This window comes from Chaetura pelagica, unplaced genomic scaffold (genome assembly GCF_000747805.2).
Source record: "Chaetura pelagica isolate M959 unplaced genomic scaffold, ChaPel_1.0 scaffold166, whole genome shotgun sequence".
In the NCBI taxonomy this organism is placed as follows: domain Eukaryota; kingdom Metazoa; phylum Chordata; class Aves; order Apodiformes; family Apodidae; genus Chaetura; species Chaetura pelagica.
This window is the reverse complement of record NW_009953758.1, coordinates 2567496-2593488: the sequence shown is the minus strand read 5'-3', so window position 1 is coordinate 2593488 and position 25993 is coordinate 2567496. Positions and strand designations below refer to the sequence as shown.

Here is a 25993-nt window from a genome sequence, read left to right as displayed (position 1 = left end):
AGGTATATCTTTCAAGAGGTTAGCAGTTGCATATGCTTATTGCTTATTGAGATCAGAAGCTGCTTACTTGTTCCATCTGAACGTGGAAGACCTTATTTTGTTCATGTTACATCTGTCCTGGACATCTACCTTTCATTTTATTACTTTTGCTTTTTTAAAATAAAATTAGTTTTGTTTGTTTGTTTGTTTTGTTTCTTGCAGTTGTCAGATGACCTGTTGTGAAGTTTCTTTTCTAACTGGTGTAATTTCAGTCTGCTTCTTTTGGTGTAATTATCTAATATGCTTCATGTTCATTTTTCTCTTCTGTGTCTCAAGCAGTTAACTCTTTTCCTGTGTTTATTTTACTTGCTCTTGTGACTGTCAACTCTGTCTAGCACAGATATTGTTGATGGCGGCTTAAACTTTTGAGATACCATAAGTATGGTCTCATACAAAGCCATGTTACATATCTTGAATTCTCTGAGAGAAGGCCATTCTCTTCCTAGATCTCTGCTGAAGAACAGGGGATGAGGCAGAATGAAGTTAAACTGTGAGGAGCTGGCCTGAAGGGCAGACAAACTACTTCTAAGAAAAGTCTTGGAAACTATTCAGAAGCTTCAGGACATGGTGCAGTACTATTAGGTCTAACTGAAGATCTTTGGTGCTGGTTGGGGATCAAGAGAAGGTGCCGGGAATCCCTGCTGGAAGCTGAAGTGTGCCAGTTTGACAGGAAGTTTGCTAGCATGCTTTGGAGCTTCTTGTGAGGGTTTTTAGAACAGGATAAGTGGTATTTGTCTTCTACTTGAAGTGTCTGTTGGGCTGAAGGCTGTGGGGTGTATTTACTTGAAACAGAACACCTATGTAGAGATATGTTGCTGATGTTAGAAGTTGGAAAGATTCAAAGTATTAGGCTAAGTATGTCAAAGGCATAATCTAAAAGGATTAGGAATTAATGGATCATTTTCTCTTGTGTTGAGGGTTGAGAACATGAAGTTACTTAATTTTAGTTGAAAAACTCCTTTGTAATTGCTCAGTTCTCTGTACAGAAGCTGGTTAAAATGTTTAAGTTACTTTAACAGAATATATAACTCTTCCCACTTGATACAAGCAAATGGGTAGCTAAAGATACCGTTCTTTTTTTCAACTCTTCATACTCCACTTAAATTTTTAAAAAATCCCTTGGCATTCAAAAAGAACTAAAATGCTTAAAAGTAAATAAAGGTCTTAACTAATTTTGGTCTTATTGTATCTAAAGGCGTAGCAATATAAGCTGGATGACTAGTTTTAGTGTAATATATTTTTATTTCTTTTGGATACCTGAAGATGATGTGTTTCAGAAATTAAAAATGGAATAAAAAGCCCTTTGCATTTTTAGTCTGTCCCAGGGAGCTGGACACAGAGGTCTGTAAGAATCAAATACCTGCGATAACCTGTCTTCTTGTATTTGAAGTTGGGGAGGCCTTCTGTGCAATGCTTGTGTCGCGAGCTGATATTGGGGGGCAGAAAACGACAGTTTCCCACAGCTTGATAGACAGTGTCATAACAGTGTGAGTTATTAATGACATTTGGTTAATATATTTTGTGATTTAATTTTTTTTCTTACATGTTCTTGTAGGGTTACTACAAAATCATCTGTCACTTAACAGTGGGGGAAAAAGTTTGACATTATGTATCTCTGTGTAATTTTTCCTTTACCTTCTTCATGTTATATGATAGAACCAAAAATGAACTGTCCATACAAAAAAGTTTCAGTAATTGGAACAAAATCTGTGAATCAGTCTAGCTAGCTACATGATTCCAGATAAACCTCAGTTTTCTAGGGTTGTTGTTCTTCTTGATTGGGTATGCATGTGAAAGGGTGATTATGCTGCTATGGTCTCCGGTTTCTGCATGAAATAGATAAGCAGAATTATCACTTGTTTGAAGGAGTATGAAATCCTAGATATGTTCTCACATGGAATTCTCATGTTCAGTGTGCTACAGGTCTGTTTCACTTAAGTTCTTACTACTAAAGATTCATTTTCTGACTGTAATGAGGTAACACATCACAAACTCATGTTTTAGTCAGTGTGATCGTGAATATAGATAGGGTGTTCAAAAAGCAAGATGTAGTAGTAGCATATGTCTTTTTTAAAATTTATAATGTACAGTAGTCATGATAGATTGCATAAAACAGGTATTGTTTCAGAGCATCCAGCTTCATTTGGTAAATAAAGAGAATTCTTTAAAGATACAATCTGTTCAGACCTCATGTTTCTGAGTCCAGTATCTTAGTGTAGATTCATGCACCATCTCTGATTATTTCTGGATTTCTATTTATTTAAACCCTTCTTTTCTAACTGTCTTTTTTTTTTTTTTTTCTTCTTGATCTATTTCCTTATGTCAAAACACTTAAAACTCAGGGTTAGGGATTAGCACCCCATGTTACCTCTTTGCTTTCCTTTGTGTATTGGGATTCTATTCCAACTCTCTGTCTTGTAAGAGTGAGAACCATTCATAGGTGCATTTTATGGAGAGGGAAAACTGACCATTTGTAGTGTTCCTCTGATGTAATTTTTTTTTTAGCTCAAATTCTTTTTTAATCTCTTCTCCATGTAACAGTTGAGTTCAACATGTAGGCTAGCTTTGCTTTGTTACCCAGTTTTTCCACTCTTTCTTAAAGATGGGGTGCTGGATGTGTCCCATTTCAGTCATGCTATGCTTGGCTCCTGTTTCTGGGAGCTCTGTCTTTCACTGTGGGGACAGACCTGCACAAGCAAAATATGTGAGCATAAATATCTTGGAGTTCTGCCAGAAACATCTTTCTGCATATGCTGTCCTCTTCTGGTGTGAAGACTTCAGTGTTAGAGACATTGTCCCAGGCTTGATAATAATCTAGAAATACCTTGATAGGGAGAAAATGTTGGAGACCACGGGTAAACCCATCTGGGGGTTTAAGATAAACAAACTGATCTAAAAGGAGGCATGCTGAAATTGTCAAACTGGTTGGATGAAAGAATGAAAATCCTGCAAATGGTATCTTGATTATTATGAAACAAGTTAGTTTTCCTTGTTAAGTCCTTAATCAACTGGGCTGGGGGAAAGCATATGCAGATGTTAAGCTTTGCATTAAACCTTCAAAACCGCAATGAGAGGAAACGCAGTATGTAAATTTCTCATATTACATCATGACTTGTCTCTGAATACTTGGCATTATTTAAAGCAACTTTGTTGAATTGGATTAACTTTAATCCCAATGAAGAACATTTGAACATATTAAATGTCATCTTGAAAATGGTGTTCATCTTGGAAGAAACGTTTGCAAATATTGTATGTATTTCTAAAAATAAAAAATAGCTATTTTTAGTGTATTATATAATGATATGTAAACTTCTCTTAGCTGAGGACTGCGTTTACTGCTTTCCAAATTGTGTGTGATGTTTCAATTTCTCTTAGCAGAAAGAAGCATTCATTTTATTGACTTTCACCCTTGTCTTAAATTATGCAAATGTAGGTTGAAACGAGGCTGCATAGTCTTGTCCTTAAGTGATACAAAGTGCTGTTAACCTAACCCCTTCTTGTACTGGTAGAGTGACAAGTCATTTAGTCCAAATTACATATCATGGGGGGAATTCCCTGCTGTAGCCTTATATCCTCTATGTACTTTGCAGTGGAAAGGAGAGATTAGGTCTGTGGTTTTGGGAGAAGATAATAAAGTATCATGGTTGTCTGAGGTGTAATGCTGCCTATAATACATTTGATTACTACAGCTCTGGAAGTCAGCCCCGTTCATGTAAGTGTCACTTTTTTGGTTTAAGTAGATTGTAGGTTATCTAAGCCAATCAGTGTTAATAGATAAATGAAGGTCTCTTAATTAAACTGACTCGTTGCATTTGCATACAGGAATAGTAGTTGGGAAAATGGATGTTATATATAACGCTGCTGTAATATTAGAAAATGAGCCTTTGAGGAAATGACCATTAGGGAATTTGGATGTTGTCTGGGCAGATTGAACTGATGTATTCCACAGAGGCATTAATGTTAGTGTCTAGTTTGGATTATGTCAACTTTTGAATTGAATCTTCCAACAATCTTCCAACTGTCCCCACTTGCTGCACTTGGCTTTCCCTTGTAGAGTGATCTCCAAGTACATGAACTGAATTATTTTTGGACAAAACAAAAAAGAAGCTGTGCTCCAGGGACACACCTTATCTGCCCCTTATCTGCCCCTGCTATGAACTCAGAATCACAGAATATTAGGGGTTGGAAGAGACCTCTGAAGATCATTGAGTCCAACCCCCCTGCTACAGCAGGACCAAAAAAAACCAAACCAAAACAAAAACCACGTAGGGCAGATCACTCAGAAAGGCATCCAGACAGGTCTTGAAAGTCTCCAGATAGGGAGTTTCCACAACCTCTCTGGGTGCTCCATCATGCTAACAGTAAAGAAGTTCTTCCTCATGTTGAGGTGGAACTTCCTGTACTCGAGTTTGAATTCTTTGTCCTTTGTCTTCTGACAGTGCACAAGCAAAAAAAGCTTGTCCCTGCCTTCCTGTTGTCCAACCCTCATGTATTTATAGACATTAATTAGATAGCCCCTCATTCTTTTCCTCTCTAGATTGAAAAGCCCCAAGTCTCTCAGCCTTTCCTCATAAGACAGGTGTTCCAGTCCTTTAATCATCCTCTTAGCCCTCTGTTGGACTCTCTCAAGTAGATCCCTGTCCCTCTTGAACTGGGGAGCCCAGAACTGGACACAGTACTCCAAATGAGGTCTCACCAGCACCAAGTAGAGGGGCAGGAGAACCTTCCTCGACCTGCTGGAAACACTCCTCTTAATGAACTCCAAGATACCAGTGGCCTTCTAGGCCACAAGGGCACATTGTTGTCGCATGGATAACTTGTTGTCTACCAGGACTCCAGGCTATGGGAGTAGGCAAGACCTAGTCTGACAGAGGCTCTGAAATACTGATACAGTGCATGTCTACTCCTAAAACCAGCTAGTTACCTGGCTCTAGCATTGGCTTTGTATAAATGAGCTTGAAAATATTTTTAGACCTGAGACTTCTTGGGACAATGTGCTATCTGTTGAGCTATCTGTGGCATTGTTTAACCTTTCAAATATGGGACTGCTGCTGCTAAACTCATAGTGGTTAATATATATAAGAAGCTTTTGTCTTATTTGAAGAATAAAACAAGTGAAGACATGGTGAAGAGTTCACCATTCTGCTCTTGAAGAAGAATAACCACTGATGCAGCATTTAAAGATAAGAGAAAAATCAGAACTGGACTGGAATGCATGTACTGGTTACTAGTAATGCTTGTTTGATTGTTTAGAAGATTTTTTTTGTAATTTACTGTTAATAAACTGGAGTGTGGAGTAATAACAGCTGGTTGCTTCCTTTCTGGTAGTTCAGTGTATGTTCTGGTTTTAGCCTGTAGGGTACAGTTGAGGGAGTACTTTTTTTTCCTGCAAGCAAAGGGATGTTTTGTGTTAGCTTATGGGGTTTTTTGGGGGGTTTTGTTGTGTTTTTTTTTTCCCATTCCTCCAGTTCTTTGAGATTTTGCCAGTCTGCATCCCAACTTGCACTTTATGTGTATAACTTGGTTTCACACATATATGTCCCTTTGATTTGTTGGAAGTAATGGTAGTGCACCAGGATTTGAGGCAATGTGTATTGTGTAGCTAGTGGAATTAAAATATATTCTATGCCTGTCATGCACGTCATATCATATTCATGAGTTGAAGTTGTATAAATGGTTCACTGGATGTGTAATGAGACACACAAGAACTTTCCTAGTGCAGATCTCTTTTGGTTTTCACTTCCTTGTGTGTTGTGGGACATGGTGGAGTCCCCTAACACATTTCTTAACATTGCTAGATCTTAAGACATTTTTAATACTATCTCTCCCTACCATTTTTTGTTTAACTTTACCCCCTGACTCCCTTCATCCACCCTATCTAGGCAACCTGATATTTTGGTAGGATGCAGTTCAGGCTAATATTAGCAGGAGGGTGTCCTAGTGTGTCTAGATTTTGTTATGTAAAGTGTATGTTCTGTGGCTAGTCTGGATTACCTGTGGTTGCCTATAACTATGAAGAGTATTGCAGTTTTATTCAAATGGGCAAATATTCCTATATTGTTTTGTCTTTCCATTCTTGCCATTTAGTGCTGTTTTGCTGCCTTTAGTAATTGGAAACTGCTGCCTTTAATATTTGAAGAGCAAGAGCCTATCATTCAAGCTACTAAAAAAATTCTTACCTTTGCAGAACATTTTTTTAAAACCAGCATATGTAATGGAGATTTCAGGCTTATGTGCCCTGGCAGCAGTAGCACAAGCTGATTTTATAGACTTGAATACCACTGCAGAGATATTTTTGTATCATTTAGATTTTTAATTTAATTTGCACTACTTAGATAGTAATTGCTGCTTGCTAAATCAATTAAGTAAAGCAAAATTCACAGATGCTGAACAGCAGTGGAACATGGGAAAAAAAAAGAGTTGGTGTGAGTAGCAAAAGAAAGAAAGGCAGTAGTTCTGTGGTTTTAACACCTAAGTTGTGAATGAAATAAGCAGCCTTGTTTGGGAAGTGCTGCCCTCTGGACTCTTGACACCCATGAAAGAAAGTGGTGCGAGTTTTAACAGCATGGAGGAGGAAGTTTGTTGATGATGGATCTGTTGTCTGTTAATTCATCTTCAGATTTCTTGTACTGATAGACTACTAACCTGCTCCTGTGGACTTCCTTTCATGACTTCTCATTTGAAATTAAGTTTGAGCATCTGGACTGAGGCCAGATTCGCTAGTGTATAGTATTTAAAGCTTTTTGTATGACTGTATTCCTCAGCCTGGAGTAGTATTGTTGACTTTTTATATCTACCATACCTTGAGTTACTAGTGAACTTGAATTTCTGTTAAGTATGGTTATCATGTTACTGTTGAGTGAGTGAGAAAGAAATCAGTTACGTTCCTGAGCTTCTGTGAAAAAGTACCAACATTTATTGAATAGTCAGTTTTTTAATCCTTGGCCTGCTGACATGTTTCCATAGATGAGTAGTTTGATAGTACATTTGGATCACTGTAGTAAAGAGCACCTTGACCTTCTATGTACTGCTTGTCGTTTAAGTTTCAAGTGGTTTTGGATGTGGAGGCATGTCTGGGGTGTTTTTAGGTTGTTTTTTTTTTTTTTTTAAACCTTATAGTAGTTGAGTGTTCTTAACTTGCCTAAATTTCTGTTGTAATCACCATGAGGTCATTGTAGAATTCATTTCTTGTTTTTTCAGAGGAAGGACATGCATGCTTATTGTAAATTACATGCATCAAATTGATTTGAAATTGGACCGTTAGTTACACTGATTTAAAGTGCAAGAAAATTGATCTAAATTTCATAATTCAAGAATGGAACTAGTTTCTCTTACTTATGGGAGGATGATTTATTTAGAGACCAACTGTAGCATGAGTACTTGTATAATAAAGTAGATAATGGAGAGGCAGTAGTGCTGGGAAAAAAGTAAAAGGGCTATCACAGTTAATTCAGGGAAAAATTTCAGTATAACTCATTGAAAATCTAATATATCTGAGTATTTCTGTATTTCTTGTGAAAATGTGTCTCCATATACTGTCACATTTTTAACAATTGCATTTCTTTCCTTGCCCATTTTAGTATGCTTTGAAGCTTCTGTTGGCAAGTGTTGTGTTTATTTAATAAAAACCTAAATAAAAGGCTTTTCCAATTATAATGAATGAGGTGGTATGCAGCATAATATATTCAGAAGAAGATACTGATTAGGAAAATTCAGAAGCTTAGTAGACTTGAATGTCTGAAAAGGTGTCAGATACTGAAGTTACCCTGAGAAGCAGCAGCTGGGAGAGGTGTGTGAAAGTAAAATCTGAACTCTATTTTTGTTTCTAAATTTTTTAAATTGCTTGTACTATTCTGGGTCAACTGTTAATCCTGTGGCTAGTTTTGTGGAGCCAGCAAATATTGTTAGGCCATGTTGAAACATGCAGTTTGTGTTTTGAATCAAACAAAATTAAATTGTCCAAACTTAGAGAATAGCAGTCTTGAAGCAATGTAAGTAGCAGATTGCAAAGTGTAAATGATGTGGACAAATACTCTTATGTTATAGAAAATTTGTAATCGCTTGAGACAGTTAATTCTGTTTCTTCAGATATCAATTAATAGTAACAACAAATGTATTTTTTCGTTCCTGTCATTGAGGATCTCTGATCCTCAGAGTCCTCTTAAACTTGAAGCATTTCTGTGTACAACTGAATTTGAACATCTTGGTACTGAGGTTTTTCTGGTTTTATATTCTTCATACTGCAAAGAATAGACCTGTATTTGTGAATGTCCAGTTTCTTACAGAGGACACATGCTAACTATGCCTTACTGAGAGTAGAGGTTTTACAGGGCTGAGCAGCCTGAAGGTACACAGAGTAGCATCCTTCATTAATGGTCCTGGGCACATGTGAGAGGAGCCTGATGATCAGTTCATTATGCTAAGTATTTTCTTGATGCTGAAGGATACTGGTAGTGGATATGCTTTTAATTAACATCTTATTAGTCTGTTAATTTTTGGTGTTTCAGTTTGCCAAAACTGTTTGTTACAAGAGCTAATGAAACCTGGATAGTTATTAATCATTATCTTAAAAAGGACACTGATTTTATTTACTTAGTGTGAATAGATTTGCTGCAAGTGCTCATAATAAGCGTACAACAATCAACATTATAATCAATTTTGATACTACCATGAATCTCATCATCATTTTAATACCACATGTATGGGGAGAGCAATGTTACTGCTAACCTGGATGAGAAAAAAATGTGTCTAAATTAGATAAGCAGTTAGCCTTTAAAAATCTTTAGGAGGGGACAGTACAGAGATTGAGGTGAGCAGAGGGAGGAGAAAAGGTTGAGAGAGGATTTGTACCTTATTGTTTTGAAGTTACTGAAACTTAAGTACATTGATTCAGAGAATCAAGTAATATGTGTGGGTTGTTAGACAAGTTATGGCAGTTCTAAACCTAAAGCAATTCTAAAATGCATAAAGATGCACTCATTTGAACTTTTCTATGCTAAATTCAGCAGGTGTAATAAAATTCTAAGGGTCAGTGAAAATGGGAAGCAAAATCTTAGGTATGGAGATAATGAATGTAGTTTTGATAATAGAAAAATACTGTAATTATTGGTTGTAGGTCAATTATATTGTGTTTGCTTAAATGTGTTTGCTTAGATTCTGTAAGAAAGATGGCAAGTATTTAGATAAAACAAGTGGCAAGATATTTAATCTTGGTAGTGAATAAAGTACGAATTGGGAGGTAGGAAGTGGGGAGGACCAATGACTGTTAGTAAAGCATTTTCACTCTGTTGTTACTTTACAATTTAAAAATGTTAAGGTTTAACCTCTTAAAACATAGATATATTTTCTGTGAGGTTGCCTAATGGCTGCTTCACTTCCCTGCTTGGTATTAATTTAAATTTATAAGAAACTGATTTTAAAAAAAGTTTCTACTGGTTTCTAAATTCATTAATGGTTAAAGAAAAAATTACTTGACTCAAAGATTTTGCTTATGTAGTAAATGCATCTTTAAAAAAATTGCATTCTAACTTGCATTGTAAGTACTTCCATTAATAGTGAACATCATAGAGGGACTGGACAATGTATGAATTATTCACTGGTAGATTATGATATCTTTGTTAGTATGCAAGATAATGAACATAATTACTGTGGCAGGGTACTCAGGGAAATGTGCAGTTTTCCCCTCTGTCTAGACTGATGTTACCATCTAAATGAGTATCAAGAAAATATGGATGAGATCTGGTAGCTGAGTTGCTGCTGCTTATTTCCTTCTGCTGCTTTATTAGATGCATATACTTTGTACACTTTAATTTTAAAGGTTTGTTTCTTCCTTTTTTCCCTATTTTTGAGAGCAGGAGTCATCTTCCTGGTCTGTCTGGCAATATTGTGTATTGACTAAAAGGATTTGATATTTAATTGTAGCACCGTTGCAGATATACCCTCTTCTATTAGAATGGTTTATTATAGTAAATTAGTATTAACAGTCTAATTGCTTAGGAAATCTAGGGTAAAAGGTTAATCAGCAATTTGCCTTTCTTTGAAGGACTTAACTTATTATGATTTACCTGTCTTAAAGAACTTTGCAAGGCATTAGTTTGTATGCTTCTCAAATCTGTGAGTCTGTCTACCCGATCTTAAGTTAAGCTTTTTGATGAACCACGTACTTCTATTTGCTGTTTTATATTATGATAATGTAAATTATCTGTAATAAGCCATCCTAATTAAAGTTGGTAAATCTACAGCTTTGCTCCAATTACACACTAATCAATTATACACTAATTTAATTCTATTTACCTTGGTACAGTACATCATTAATCAGTTTCAGATGTAATACAACAGTTCTACTGTATTAACAAAAAAAAAGGTGCATTCAAGTAGGAGGAAATAAAGGAAGCCACAATGCCAGAGTGTACATAAAATACTTTCTTACCAATAATGTGTTAGAAAAGGTTTTTTTTTTCCTTGGGGAAGTACAGCTGAAACTAGTTATTTCTTTGTGAGCAGATTATTGTTATGAGCTGAAACCACTGATAATATAATACATTAAGGCAGATCATGGTGGTTATTCTGAATGCTAATATCTAATTGTCTAATATAGGCAATTGTCTAACTTCTAATGTTATTTAAGTGATTAGTTTTAAATTAAAATTGCCAAAAGTTTCAATGCCCTTGGTAGAACAGTAAATGCTAGTGGCCAAGTAGGTGTTACTCTGTTCAGACTTGTAAAAGCTTTACCAGTATATAACTCCTCATATAAGAGTAACTTGATGACTCCTATGTATCCACATGTGCAAGAAGGCCATCTGCAGGCTCTGTTGCCCAAGGTCTAGGATGAGTTGTCAGGGTGCAGTTCACTTGAAAAACAGAGATGCCACACAAAGCTAATAAGGTTTCCAAAAGTGCTCACATAAACTAGACAAATGAAAAATTATTTAAAGAAAGAAAAGAAAAAGATAGCCCAGAAAACAAAAAAGGAAACAAGATCTACAGATTTTTTTACCTTTGCTCCCACAGATAGAGGATAATGATATCTTTCATCTCAGTGGGATCCTATGAAAATGCGTTTGTTTGTATTTGAAGACAACTGCTGCATAACAGAAATGTGTATTGCAAAATGCTGCTGAGAAACTCCGTATTTCTGTCTGCTTAAGTGGTGTATACAGAAGGTGTACAGCTGCTAGCTGGACTGGGAGCTGCAATATAAAGCAGCACACACAAGAGTGTCTTATTTCCAGCTTTTCTTAACTTTAAAATGTTTGACTTGTAACAGAGTCTTCTTAACATAAGGATTTTATGCATCATTAATACAGTTTCATACATTATGTGTAGCTCTTTTTTTGTGTACAAACCCATTTTGCATTGTGTTTTAATATGAAACTTTAGCAATTTTGCCTAAGGTTCAGCTATTTTCACATTAAAATAGAGCAGTCAACTGAGAAATCCACAGTTTTAAGTCCAGGAAATAGAAATTAATTGAAATGTGTTGTAAGTTAATTTCTGCCCTTTTTTGGTTGTAGTTATACATATGTAATATTTTGAATTTTGGGACATCTAATGAATGTATAACATTACTGATTTCCTCAAATAACATGTTGCATTGTATTTAAATGAATGATTATAACTGCTACTAATCAGTAAAGGAGAACAGAGTTACAAGTGGAGAAAAAGAACCTCATGAATGAAAATCAAATTACTGTATTTTATTAATGAGGTGATGATAATTTATAATGGTATCATTATGTTCACAGTATATAACTAGTTGTTTCAGGAGTTCGTTAAAAAAACCCAAAAACCATGCACACATGTACAGCTTACACTGACACCCTTAGGTATGTGCCAGTCTTCATGATAATGTTCTGTATAGCATTCCAGTAGCTCTGATTGCAAGTAATTGAAAAGCAGCAAGTGGTGTGTCATTTCTGCAGTAGGCGTTTAGATTTGTGTGATACAGAGGCAATAGTTAAGTCATGATCTATGCTAACCTACTACTCCGTGTTTATGCAGTGATAAAGTTCATATGCTTATGTCCCTAGTTGTATGGGGAAGTGAAAAACTTTTGTGAAAACTGTCTTGCAGTTGTAAATAACCTTTGTGACTGATGGCTTAGTCTTAAATTTTCCATTCAAGTATTTCTAAATGTGTTAGCTACTTGAAGTTATGATGACTGTTGGGAAACCTTCCTTATGTTTTCAAGTATTTTATATTAATGTACATTGCTCATAAAGGACTTCTATTTAAAGCTTGATATTATAATTTCCCTCTATAATAAGAGAACCTATTAATAAAAAATATATTTTTCAACAAAGTTTTGTAAAATGGGTGCATTTCTCAACAATTATGAGAAGTTAATTCAACACTGAACGCAAACTTCTAAAAAATACATGCATATTAGGAATATAAATCTTTTTTAAGAGAAGTATCAATGTTCCAGATGTTCCCAGTTTTCACATTTTACCACAATTAAATATCACTGCTGAACTGTCTCCCCCAAAAGCAAGTTCTGTAAATGTAGTTGTGACTTTGAGTAGCCACAACATACTTGCTTTTACACAAGAGGAAGAAGAGATCAAGGACGTAGGAACATAAGCTGGCAGTACCCTGGTTCTAGACCGGTTAAACTGCCATCTGTTGTTATATATGGCTAGATACACTGTAGCAAAAAAACCTTTATTTTGCTATATATAATATATATTTTATAGATATATACACTTATACACATTTTTTCTGATACTTGGCTTATTTTTTGTTTTTATTATTACTTTTGCGTTTATTATTTTTGTATGAGTTAAAAATCTGAGTAAAGTGGTTATGGAGACCATACTTGGTACTTCTGTTTCAGTTCCTTAGATATTACTGAAGGGTAAAATCTCTTAGTATTATTTGATTACTAGAATGCAGGTTTTAACCACAACTTGCATTTGGCTCTGTTGTGACAATAGAAGCTAAGATTGTATGGTTTTTGTTAAAGCACTGTTGAAAAAATACCTTATTGAGCTATTTGCGGTGTTTTTTTAAAAGATGTTTAAGATTTCACATATAGTTTAACTGATCACAGATGAAACTGTAAATTAATACCTCATGAGTTTTACTGACTGCAGGGCATTGTTTGTAATTCAAAGCTGCTTTGTTCCTGCCCACTAGGAAAAGACTCTGTTCAAGCAAACCATTCACTGTGATATAAAACTATTTATTAAAACTGAAAACTCTAATTTTGAATTTATTATTTCATTGTAACTTTCATAAAAACCTCTTTAGAACATTTTTTAAAGCCTCAATCCTTAGGGATTGAAATAAAATATATAAAATTGGTTTAATTGTTGGTCTTATTCCACCTGGGTTGCAATTTTGAACTCAAAGAAATATGGCATACAAAAATAGAAAATGTTACAAGTAGCTTCAGTTGAACTAATTATTTGATCAAATGTATTTTCATTCCTAATGAATCCTGCTAGCAAAAGATAGGCTTCGTCTGTGAACAAAGTCAAGGTGTTGCAGAGGTGTTCCCCTACAGTGTGGCATGTTCAAATGTGCAGGGCACCATCTCCTGATAGGTAGAGAAGCTTTCTTTAAGTTCTCCACTCAGTAATGCGCTCTCTAGTGGATCCATCCCACAAGACTACATGCGCTACAGAAAATATACTTGAAATGTGTTGGAATTGGGTAGCTTTTCTGTAATGGGGCAAACATCACCAGCCAGCCCTTGGCATAAAGGCCAGTGTTTTTTGGGTTGTTGGTTTTTTTGCAAGAAGTTCAGCTGCACTAACAAAGACTTAATACTCTGCCCAAGTCTTCTTAGTAACAAAACAGTGTCTCACAGTGACAAGGGCTACTTAAAACAGCTGAATTTCTGTATTTGTGTTCAATATTCGCCCAGCTTCCAACAAGTAAGTAATACTTAGACACTGTGAAATAGAGATAGTAAGATTTTTATTTTGAGGGGTGGTGGTAGTGTCTGTCTTAGCAAATACATGCAGTATGTTAATTATCTAGTAATGTTTTGAATTCAGTATGCTATATGTATGCTTATTAATGGTCTGTTATGGAAAGAGTGCCATGGCTTCACTGTACGTTTCATGGAAGTATATTCTTTTCCATCTTTGGAATCTGTTGCTAGCTTGGTTTACTTATGCCTTTTATCTCTTGTAGTATGAGATTATGTGAATACTCACAACCTATTCCATTGACGATCTTGTTTCTTTGCATATTTGACTCTCCTAGACTCTTTCCTGGTTATCTTCTTAACATGAAACTTTTCCATGTCTTCGATTATGCCTTTTGTTCTTCTCTTTACCCATTTCAGTCTCTCACTATTTTAATATGATGAAGACCAAAGCTGCTTGTGTTCATACTACTGATTTTCACTCTGATGTAACGATGTTCTCCCTTTATTAGGAGAAGCAGAGAAGATTTTTCAATCTTGCCAATCTTGTAAGAGAGCAATAATATTTAGGTCAGAGTCTATTATTGTTTTAGGACTATTTTTACTTCATATGCACCTGTACATCACTCAATATGAAGTTGATGTCTTCTTCAAAATGAAATTTCTCTCATCTCAACCTAAGAAGATTCAGGCTTGCCTGTGGAAGCTCTCATTCTGGTCTTGCATAGCTAGTCAAAATTGCTGTTTGAGGTATTTTTCTAGTATTTGTGGCCTCTTGAATAATTCTCATTATGCTTAATAGTTGATTATGTACAGATACTGCAAAAAGATATGTGGGGTTTTTTGTTGTTTTTTGCTGTTTTTTAAATTTAATTTATTCTTACATGTGTTTTCCTTTTTCCCTCTCCCCAAATGTAGATTTGGGTACTATTTCAAGTTCTGGATATTTTATTTTGAGGAAGTGGTTGTGATTGCTTCACGTTTCTGCAGAACTTCATCACAGTTGCTTGATTTCTTGAACAGCTGTCTGTTATTCATCTTCTGTGGCCTTAATGTGAAAGATAATATTTGAATCAAGTTGTTGTCTTGCACTTTCTACAGAACTTCCATTTGTGGTGTTCATTTCTCTTCCTTGGAAGCTTTTGTGTTACGTGTATAAGATAAAAGGAGTGCTCAACCTAGAGATAAAAAAACCTGAGGAAATGTTATTCAGTTTTCTACTGTAGTTTATAATTATAGACACAAAGACCTGTTCTGAGTCTCAAGCTCATTGTATAGCACTGAGTTAAACATAGGTAGCTGAAATATCTGAAAGTGTCTAGCTGTTTTAAAAATGTGAGTGAAGGAGCTTCTCCCTCCCCGTATGTAAGGTGTCTCCCTACATGTGGTTAGGTTTCTGTAATGTATATTCTTAATTAAGCTCATTGCTGCTTGTCTGCAAGAAGTATGAAGAAGTGATGTTTGATTTGTTTGTAAGAGTCATTATTCAGTTTATCTTGCGTCTGGGCGTTTCTTGACTAAACTAAATGTCTTCAATATATTTTTATATAACATGTTTTAATGCCTCTTACTCTGCTTGCCTTCCAGTTAATTCTCCAAACTGCTTTTCATCTCAAAGCAGGGTGCTGAAATTGGACTTGATAGTTGTGGTCTTCATTACTATTGAGTAGAAAAGAGTACATTTTCCTTGTATCTAAGTTTTGTCATCCGTACTACTATATTATAGAAAAATGTGCTCTCCTACTACCCTGGCTCCCCCAGGTGCTGCAATAGTTAGGTTGCTGACTGCTTTCTACATTTTGAGCCTCCATTACCTTCAGACACCTTTCCCCCAGTCCTCCACCTCAGTGGTGCTGGTGCCTAATTGCAGTTATGGTCTGTTTGCTCCTTGTTTATTAAATTTGTTTCATCAATGCTAGTCCTTACTAACTCTCAGTTTTAAACTTTTTTTTTTTCTTAAATGTATTGGGAATGTTGAGCAAAGTTGTTGGTTTATTTTTGTTTGCTTGTTTTTGTTTTTAATCTAAAACTTAAGTTTTGCTAAGTTTAGGTGCTTGGTTTTCTAAGAAATACTGACTGCAAAACCAAACAGGTTAATCACATCTGGACCAAGCCTGAGATGTAATTTGTTTGCATAGAAAATTATAGTTTGAGTTCGAGCTTTTCAGTTACTGGTGTAACAACTTAAGTATATTTAGTTTTATTTCATGTTTCCCCAGTTTGCTTACGAGAATTTCACATGAGAAAATGCAAGGAACATGTTTTAAATTGAGATTTATTATGTCTACTTTTCCTCTTCCATACCAGGCTACTTTTCTTGTTGAAGAAGGAAAAGCTTGTTGATTTGTAATGAAAATATTGATATCAAATGAATGCTCACTGTGTGACAATTAACTACCAGGTGCTTATGCACTGGTGTTTTGTGCCAGCAGCTTTTCAGACACAGAAATTAACCTTCAGTGGTCTGTAGCTTCTGAGTTCCCATATTTCCTTGTAAATAATGTATTTCTGTACTCAATAAAGACAGATTTACTTTCTTCCCCCTAATATTTGCAGGGCTCAGGGTAAGAAGGTAGCTTTCTTTCTCTTACCTTCCAGCTTGCTTGGGAATGGAGATGTAAATTCTTTCATGCACAACTTCTGTAGTGAAATGATGCTTTTTAGAAATACTGTTCAGTCAAAGAGCTGGTGCAATTCTGTGAAACTTACCAGCTGACCATAAGCTTCTTAAAAATAGCATGAGGACTAGCACAGAGTATCATTAAACGTGTTGTTAGCATTGTAGTGGCAGGGAAGTCAAAATGAGCTATTTATCAGAGCGAGCCTCTCAGTATTGTCATATTTGGGTCAAATGTTCCGGTCTTTCCTCTCAATCCATAAATCACAGAATTGTGTTTCTGCTGTGGAATAAGCCTTTTAGTGCTGCTTGGAGCATTGATTTTTTTGGGTGTGGTTCCCCCCCCTCTTCTGTTCCTTGCATATGCTAATTTTTCCCCCAAAAGGTGACCCTCTGATGCTGCGCCTGTGGAGCGAAGAGATGGACTGAATTGTCACAGGCTGTGGGATGAGTTATTTTTAGCTGCTGGCATTTCAGCCTGGAACACTTCATTCTGTTGTGCTTCCTCATGAGTCATCTGGAGAAAATGGGCTTCTTGCTTTCAGAGAAGGTCTGTAGCAAATAATAAGAGGATAATCTCTGCAGGAGATATTCTGTCATTTAACTAAGTCTTCAACGAGAAAATATGTTGAAATTTAGACTTACCTCCCTGTTAGAATACGCATGCACAAACTATTATTATTATTGTATTACGATGTATGTGAAAATCTCAAAATCTAGAAGACTAACCTTGAGTACTGTGTACAGTTCTGGGCCCCTCACTTCAAGTAGGATATTGTTCTGTGGTTCATTGATAAGACTAACTAGATAAGCCCCCTATATAAGGCTTGGATCTTTCTGAGGACCCCAGAATTCATGGACATTCAGTGTACTATTTTTAAAGACTATCTAGCATCAGCATCTTTGTTTTGATAGCTGCTGAAGAATATTTTTTTCCCTTTCTCTTTGTGTGCAGTTCATATTCAATCATTTGACCTCTTTTCTCAAAGTTTGAAGGTTTTGTGCTGGTACAGCACAGGAGGCTTTTTTTGTTTTTTGGCAGCTGAAAATATCACCATTCAAGTAGAAAACTTATTGTAAGAGTAATTTATCTTGGTTGTTAAACTGTTCATTTTTTCCATTAGTGAAACGCCAGAATTTGGTAGTGCAAACAATTATTTTTATTAAAGTGTGCAAAGTGTGGAATATTGAGATTTAAAAAAAACCCACAACAAACTCTTCATATTACCTCATTCAGATAAATATTTGTGCTTTATTAGCTCCTCTTAACCCTTACAGCCTATACTGTTTTAGCCCCTCTTCTCATGTTGCAGTGGACACTACAGAATGTATGAAACCAATCAAATTTAATGATCCTGATATTAACAGTGTGTGCTGCTCCTAAATAATCCACAGGGCTTAGACTGGGTTAGTAAAGATTAATATTTTCCTTATTAGAAATTTGGCATTTATCTACTTCACAGACAAAAGTGTTGCAGTCAAAACACTTGACAAAAGTATATATAAGCCAGTGTGTCGGAATCAATGTAATTGCAGTAGATAGGAAGTTGGCATAGGAAAACTGGAACTGTGTTTTAGAAAATAGAACATTTTCTAAACATTAGGCTGCTGTGGCAAGACAGCTTCCTAATCCCTATCTTATTTGTCTATGGCTAGTTTGAGTATGCTACACTGAGTCTGTAACTGTCCCATAAATGTGTCCCTATAAGGCAATTTACGTATCTTCTCAGGTAGAGGTCTATTCCATGTATCTGGTCCTTGAATGTTATCCCACCAGCATAAGGACTCCTGCTTGTAGGAGAGTCAGGTTTTCATCCAAAAGTGAAAGCAATATACTTCCATGTTATCCCTTCTGAACAGTTCTGGTTCCTTCTTCCCTACATTGTCCCCACACCAATGTGCCACAAATCCCCACCTTATGAAAATAAAGCTGTGGACACATGATTATGTAATTAGAAAAAACTTACAAAAAGGAAACATATATGGGACTATGCATGTGTGCTTGTAATAAAAATTGTGTTCTTGAGCTACAGAAATGGATGATTTTACCCACTATGAGTAAGTGGATATTTAAGGGATGTTCCAGACAGAGTTGCTTTGAGAAACAGAGAGCTTAAAGACAACTAAAATAGAAATCTTGCTATTTACTGTTGGTTGTGCTCAAAGCAGGGTTTTCTGCACTCATTATTTGTTAATGAGAAAAATTATTACAGTTCACTGCATCTTAATAGGAGCCTAGGATCGATGTTTACTGTCTTCTTGGTCTACTTAAATAGCCTGATGGTGTTTTGGTTTTTTTTGTTTGTTTAAATTTACTGACTGGTTACTGATTAAAAAAAACCTTAAAATAGCACAAGGGGTGAAGAATGTTTTAGCAATATTTATATTATTGTGAAGAACAAAAAATGTAGATTGTGGTTGACAAGTGTCAGCATTGTATTTGACTTGGTGTTAATAGAGAATATTACTCAGATAAAATGCTTAATATAAGCAATATATGGAAACAGTTTATAATTTGATTCTGGAACAGCTCTGCAAAACATGCTGGTATTTTATCAATTTGGAATTGGAACCTGAAAGTTGCAACTTGTTTAACTTATTTTTTACCATTTCACTGCTTTGATTTATCTGTAGATTAAATTTCCAAGTTGTAAAGGTTAATATGATAAAATATTTCTCTCTGCCAGGTGTAAGTGTGCATGATTTGCACTACAGCTTTAGGTAATCTAAGTTCTAGCAAAGATGAACTCTTAAGATATAGAGATGACTGAATACTTTTAATATTAAAAGGTTCTTGGCAAATAAGTTTTGAGTTTGATGTGAGCTGGAGTAAGGCGATGCTTATGAAAGAGCAGTTTCAATTAGCGTTCACTAAAGGTTTATTGACAGTCAACACCTGTTGTCTGCTGTGCCAAGTGGGAAGCATCTATTGCAGTCTTACATGATTGTTGCCTAATTAGGATTATGACCTCTGATTTGCTTTTAATTTTGTAAATTTAGCCTTATTTTCAAAACCAATCTGTGTTACTTGTCTTCCAATGTTTTTATTGTAGGACAAAGTTACTGATTTAAAAAGGATTAAGACATACTACTTTCTAATATGAAAAACAACTTGCTTTTTCATTGGTTAGTTAGCAAGGAAATTTGGACACAAGAAATTTACTGTTAGGTCTCAGAAAGCATGTATTCTTCCCCTCCTACATATGAAAAGCAAACAGAAAATGACCCAGTTGTTTTAGAAGTAGTATTCTTATATACAAGCTGCCAAATACATACTAGGAACATTAGGAGCACATGTAAATGTTTTTGTAATACTGTTGAGAAATAACAAAGGAAATGACCTCGTTCCTTAGTGCTCCAGAACATACTTTGGCACATCCAAGGAAGAAGAAGGTACATGCTACATGCTTTTTCCTGTCTGCAACATCTTTTGACCCAATTGGTTATGCGTATGGGCAGGGAGCTATTTCTGTCTGCAGTGTTTTGTAGCAAATACTGGTGCAAGTTCATACATTTATCTGCTATGTTTTTGAGTCTTGACTGATCATTTGGAAGATCTTCCAAAAAGCCAGTGGAGGGAAAGCATAAACTTGTGAATTACTGAACTGATGAAAATTTTCTAGTGGTACTTCTGTTTACCTATCCTCAGATGAAGCTTTAAAAATGTTTAGATTAGAAATTTAATGGAGACAATTTTTAGTTGTCTTGACCTATACTATAGTAACCATATATAATACACAGATTTTAAGGTTCATGAAGGTACTCTGTGTACATAAAATGTGTACGTATTTGTAGTGTTTAGTGGCAGAATCAGAAATGTAAGCAATTAATAATCTAGTGGTATAATTTCTTTATATTTTCCTACTTCATTTCAGAATACCAACAGAAAAACTTGCCTTGTGGTGGCTGATACTTTTGAGTGTTCTCATTTACATTTTTAAAATTATGCAGATGGAGAAGATATCCAAATAATCAGGAATAAGGGGGAGCTTTTCAAGAACACTTGCATAAATTAGCCTGACTCTTTGCTGAGAAAAGAGAAAAAAGATAAATTACTTAGAGAAATGTCTTTAAATCATGATGCTTAAGAGCTATTTTAACCTTACATTTGAATGACTGTTACTTTTTCCATCTTGTTTCAATATGCCTAAATGCAAACACATGTGGAAAATGTTCTTTTGGCTTTTATCAAACTGACATTTAAGTGCATTTTTTTCAACCTCACTAACATTTGTGGTACAATATTTCAAAGCTATGAATCTTGCAATTTGCCTATGCACTTTTTTCTTCTTTCATATATTAACATTTGGTACTCATAATCCCAACCTGGTTGGAATTACTCGCTTTTTCATTTGCTGTTTGTTTGGATGAGGTGATTAGGAAAATACTTTATGTGAAGTTCTAGTTTCCAACAGTAAATACTTCCATGATTAGTCACTGTTTTCTGGATTTTAGTAAATAAGGGAGAAAAATATTATTATCTGCTATATTCAGTTGTAGCAGTCATATTCCTAACACATTTAGCTATCTGTTCTATGTCCATGGTGCTAACCTGTCTCCAATACTTCCTTTTTAGCATGTTTCATTCTTTCTTTCTACTCCCCTACCCGTTCCCAGACTCTTTAATTCTGTGCCAAGCTAATAAGGCGAACTAGCTCTCAGTGAAGTCACTCATTGCCGAGCAGCTGTTAAGAGTTTTCTTATGTACCTCTGTGATTGTACCTCATTTCTAAAAAGCAGTATTTTTGCTGTTTCAGGTTCAATTTTAAGTAAGAACAACCAATTATATCTGCATCTCCATCTTAATTGGCTGTTCGTCAAAAACTAGGGATGAAATAGTTAATATGTACAACTATCCTTTCTAGTGTTTTAACTTTGACCACTGAATTGTACAATTTAGATACGGAAATTAGGTACACTCTTTAGAGTTAAAAATATTGTGGCCTTTATACCTACAGTATTTTTCGTGAAGTAGTCTCCCTTTTACTTCTCTTTTAAAATCTTGTGGTTTAATTATAATGTTCACATCTTAAGACTAGGCCTTTCCTGTAAATCTGAGTTAGATTTTACTTGAATTATGAGGGCTTCAGCTTGCCTGCTAACACTGACCAGGAAAGGCTGTCTTTCAACAACATGTGCCCCATCTGCCTGGCAGAGTGGCTGCCTTCATCGTTCTGGCATTGACCCAGGCTGTGATGAAACTGAGAATGTGACAGACAACAGGCTTGTCCAGATGTTTGCATAACTACTTCTGCCATGCTCTGCAAAACAATCAGGATGAAGATTTGGCATTGTTTAGGTGTTTGTGTTGGTTCATACCTTGAGGGTTTTTTTAACAACTGGAAATAATATTTAGTGGTACTTTTCTAGGTTTACTGAGATTTTAATATTGTTAAAACAGGTAGTATAATGTGCTGCTCACTCTTTCACATATTATTAATTTATAGAGTGATTTCATAGACATTCTGACACAGGTTACTTAATTTGAAGATTTAAGTAGATTTTAAAAAATGCAATTAAAAGGATCACACTTCTAAGTCTCAGTGTATGAGTCTGGTTCTCCTCACAGCTGAACATTTAAGCTATTGCAATGTCTTAATATGACTACTTCTTGCAACTAAAAGGAAATATCTGGGAGTTGTGTCAGAATCACCATTAATTATGATTGGTAATTAAAGTCTAATTAGAATTTGCCCAACAGCTTGAAAACATACCAAATCCTAGTCTTGCTTCTTGTCTAAAGGTATCAACAAAGGCTGTCTCCCTGACCCCAACTTCCTTCCAAGGAAAAAAGTTACAGAATAATGCGCAACTTGCAACCTTTTCATTATTAGCTAAGAGGCTTCCATCTTAATGTTTTTGAAGGTTTTTGTCAGACCAAACAAGAATTGACAATCCAGTAGAAATACTGTATTATTATTATACAAAATAACAAATTTATTGTCTTACATTCAGGGTGTCATTATCTGGCACACAAAAGCAAAAAGGGCAAAAATTGTTTTTCTCTCTTTTCAAGCTGTTTTGGGCAGCTGATTTTTTTTATGTGTAGCTCCCTGTTGATGTATGCTGTTGAGTTCATCTTGGGTAATAAGCAGATATATCAAAAGATACCCAGGGCAAAAAACCCTGCTGAAAAGCAAGAGATTACTTTTCTTTACTTCTTGCAGATAAGTAGCTTCTGACATATGCATTATAAGTGTTTTTTACTGATGGTCTCTCTATGAGACAGTTAAATGTTGTTGTATGGCCATTTTACTCTTAAAAAAGAGTTTATCTGTAGTCTAATAGAAATTGTGTCCCAAAACCTAAAAGCATTACCATTATTCGTAAGTGTAGCTCCATTTCCTTATGTTGTCTGTCTTCAGTTGTAGGGAATATTTAATGTGCTTATTTTTGTTGTCAGTTTTGTTTGGAAACTATGGTGAGCTAAACTGACTATATTTGTTGCTGTGTAACATAGAACAAGAAGATACTCCCAGCTCCAAAAATACTCCCAGCTTAGATTTTGTGTATAAAGCGAGTTACAAGAGATGAGTATTGATCCAGGAGAGGATTGCCAGTCATTAGGCTGGAGAATAGCCTCGGGGAAATCACACAGCCTTGCTGATGACGTTTTTAGATATGCTGAAAAATAGTTTGAAGGAAGATTTAAAGTAGATTTGCTAGTATTCATAGGAAATTCTAGTAACTGAACATTGGATGATCTCATGGATTAGTGAGAGAAAAGGTATTTTTATTGACTGCTTTGTGCCTGGAGGCTTGTTGTAAATGTGAACGTACTGAATGAAGGATGGTATGTTCAGTGCCTGAAAGCTTTGCAAAGCTTTGCCTTGAAAATGTAGAGAAGTGGCTTCTGCTTGAAATGATTGAGAAGGGGCTAGAAAAGGGGTGTGGAGAGAATTGAACTGGTCAGAGGGACAGCTGACACAAATGATCTTTGCAGCTCTATTAAGGGATTGACTATTAACAAGAGTGCATTTATCTGTATAGTACAGGAAATCATGCCTACACAGAGAAGGAGTAGTGTAAGGTTTAAATGTAAATTGGTGATAGGACACAAAGAAGATGGATAGTGATGCTCAGGTTATGAAGGAGTTGAGTGGCAAACACAGCAGTGAAATTGTCAGGAATTAAACTTTCTGGGGGGAAATTCTAAGATTTGTCTCCAGTTTGAAGTAATGGTATGGTGTATCTAAGAGGAGAGCCTTTTAAAAATAAGCCTCTATCTCCTATAATCTAAGTTGGTGTATCTTGTGTGGGTTTTGTTGTTGTTGTTGTTTTTTAAAAAAAGCGTAAGATTTTATTCTTCTTGTTTGTATTCTTTTATAAAATAGTTTCTTCTAGCACCTTTTTATACTTCAATAGCCATTAATTCTGTCAAAAGTGAAGCTACCGAAAAGGCTCACCTTTCAGTATCAAGTTCAGTTAGCAGTCAATCCTTTCTTAAAAAGGGAGGAAAAAAAACCAAGCAACTGACAGACATAAATGCTGATAGAACTGAGCAAAATGCTAACACATATTTGCTCAGTGCTATGGTTGATCAGCAGCATCACAGCTGAAAACATATGTTGCTGCAAATGTAAACTTGCTTTTGTTATAATACTCTATTATGTGGTGAACAAATTCATGGTATCAAAAATAGGGGCCTCTCTATATGGTGCTGATTGTGGGATTTATTATTCTGTTATTTAAGGTAATGGCATGTTGCTAGGTCAGGAGAAGGGTCACAGTTCTCAGATATAGCACAGCCTTAAGAAATACTCAAAGACCAACAGTTGCAGAACATGAAAAAAAATATTATTCAGTCTTGCTCATAAGGTTCTAATTTTCGTGAATTATCCTAAGTGTGATAACAGCACAGACCTGAAGCACACACAGGAGCTCTTTTTAGTATTCCTGAGCCTGCAGTTTCTACAGTTAAAATTCCTTCCTTAAAATGGAGAGTTTTTTAAAAGCAAATGTGGTGTTTCTGAGGCATGGTGGAATGACAGTCTTTTCTTTGCAGGTCAGACCTACAGCAGACAAAGTCAGTTTTCCCATGCTGCCTGTGCCATCTGCTGACATTTTGAAAAATATGCATCGAACTGTTCATCTTCTTAAGATAAAAAGCTATTGGCATTCTTAATTTTGAGGTCATTCTTAGTTATCAGGCTCTTGTGGATCAAACCCACACAATTTATATCGTCCTTTCGATGTGTCATGGAAAATGACCTGCAAAAATTACTTTTCTTGCATTTGTACAAACTCTTGATTCTATTTTCTATAACAGACCTTTAGAGGTGTTGAGTGTATTATCTTAATTCAAAGGAGTTAAGTCTTTTAATGTTCCATCTGAAATACTGAAAGACCGTTGCTGTTGTGTGTCTTAACCTATTAAGTAATCATAAAATAGTGTGTTCAGATTATTTGTTGGATTACGTAGCTGTCACCGTGAAATCTTCATAATACAGGCATTCATTGAAACTACAAGTATTTAAATACATACTCATCTAGATTGACAGCTGCTTCCATAGGTGATCAATAACAATAAACTAAGTTTATAAGGTTTAATGTGCCATTAAATAATACAGACATAGAAATATTAGATGCCTTTAGGTAAAAGACTTAAAGTACCAGTTGGCATGCTTGTAGATATGCAAGGAATAAGAAAATAACTGTGATTTGAGCAGTACAGGCTCAAATATGTCTTGTCTTGAAAAGCATTTGTTGGGAGACCTCAGGTCGTGTTTTTTGTTTTGGTTTGGTTTGGTTTTTTGTTGGTTGGTTTTGGTTTTTGTGTGTGTGGTTTTCTTTTTGGTTTTTTTTTTTGTTGGTTGGTTGTTTTTTTATTGTTGTGGGTGTTTTTTGTTTGTTGTTTTTTGGGGTTTTTGTTTGTTTGTTTGTTTTGTTCCCTCCCACACTCTGAGCTACTTGCTATCGTTTGAGGTTTCAATTGCTAAAAATTGAATGGATGGGTAATTAGTAGTGTATTTAACTGCAAAAAGCATATGTAGTAATTTAATTCCTGGTTCTTTTTAATTGTCTGCCTGTTGGAAGTTTGCTAAGCTAAGTAGCTCATTATTCAGCATTTTAAATTGAAAGTACTGCAGACATCAAAATGCTCATATTAGGTGACATGGTATTAAAAATCAAAACCTTTTAAACAAGTAAGTCGCTAGTTGACAAATCTATCCCCAAACAGTTGTTCATATTCTGTGAAGAGATTGGGGCTGGGACAAAGAGAGGAAGGAAGGCTAGGGTTGATGATAGCAGTCATTTTTTCACTCTGAAAAGATGTCACTATTTTGTTTTTTTAAAATATGCTAAAGGTGAATACAATAAAATCTGTTTAAATACATCTGCCTGGCTAAACTTCATTTGTTAAAGGTAAACATCTAAAGTTAATACACCTTAAGGGCAAAACTATGCTATTAGGGTTGAACTTTAGGTCATTTTGAACCTCAAATATGCAAACAAAT

At 35.4% G+C, this 25993-nt stretch overlaps 1 protein-coding gene across 1 annotated transcript in view; it reads left to right on the top strand.

The window, feature by feature from the left end:
• Positions 1-25993, top strand: part of ADK (adenosine kinase) — a 269180-nt gene that overhangs the window by 34089 nt on the left and 209098 nt on the right. The gene's annotated exons all lie outside the window — the stretch shown is intronic.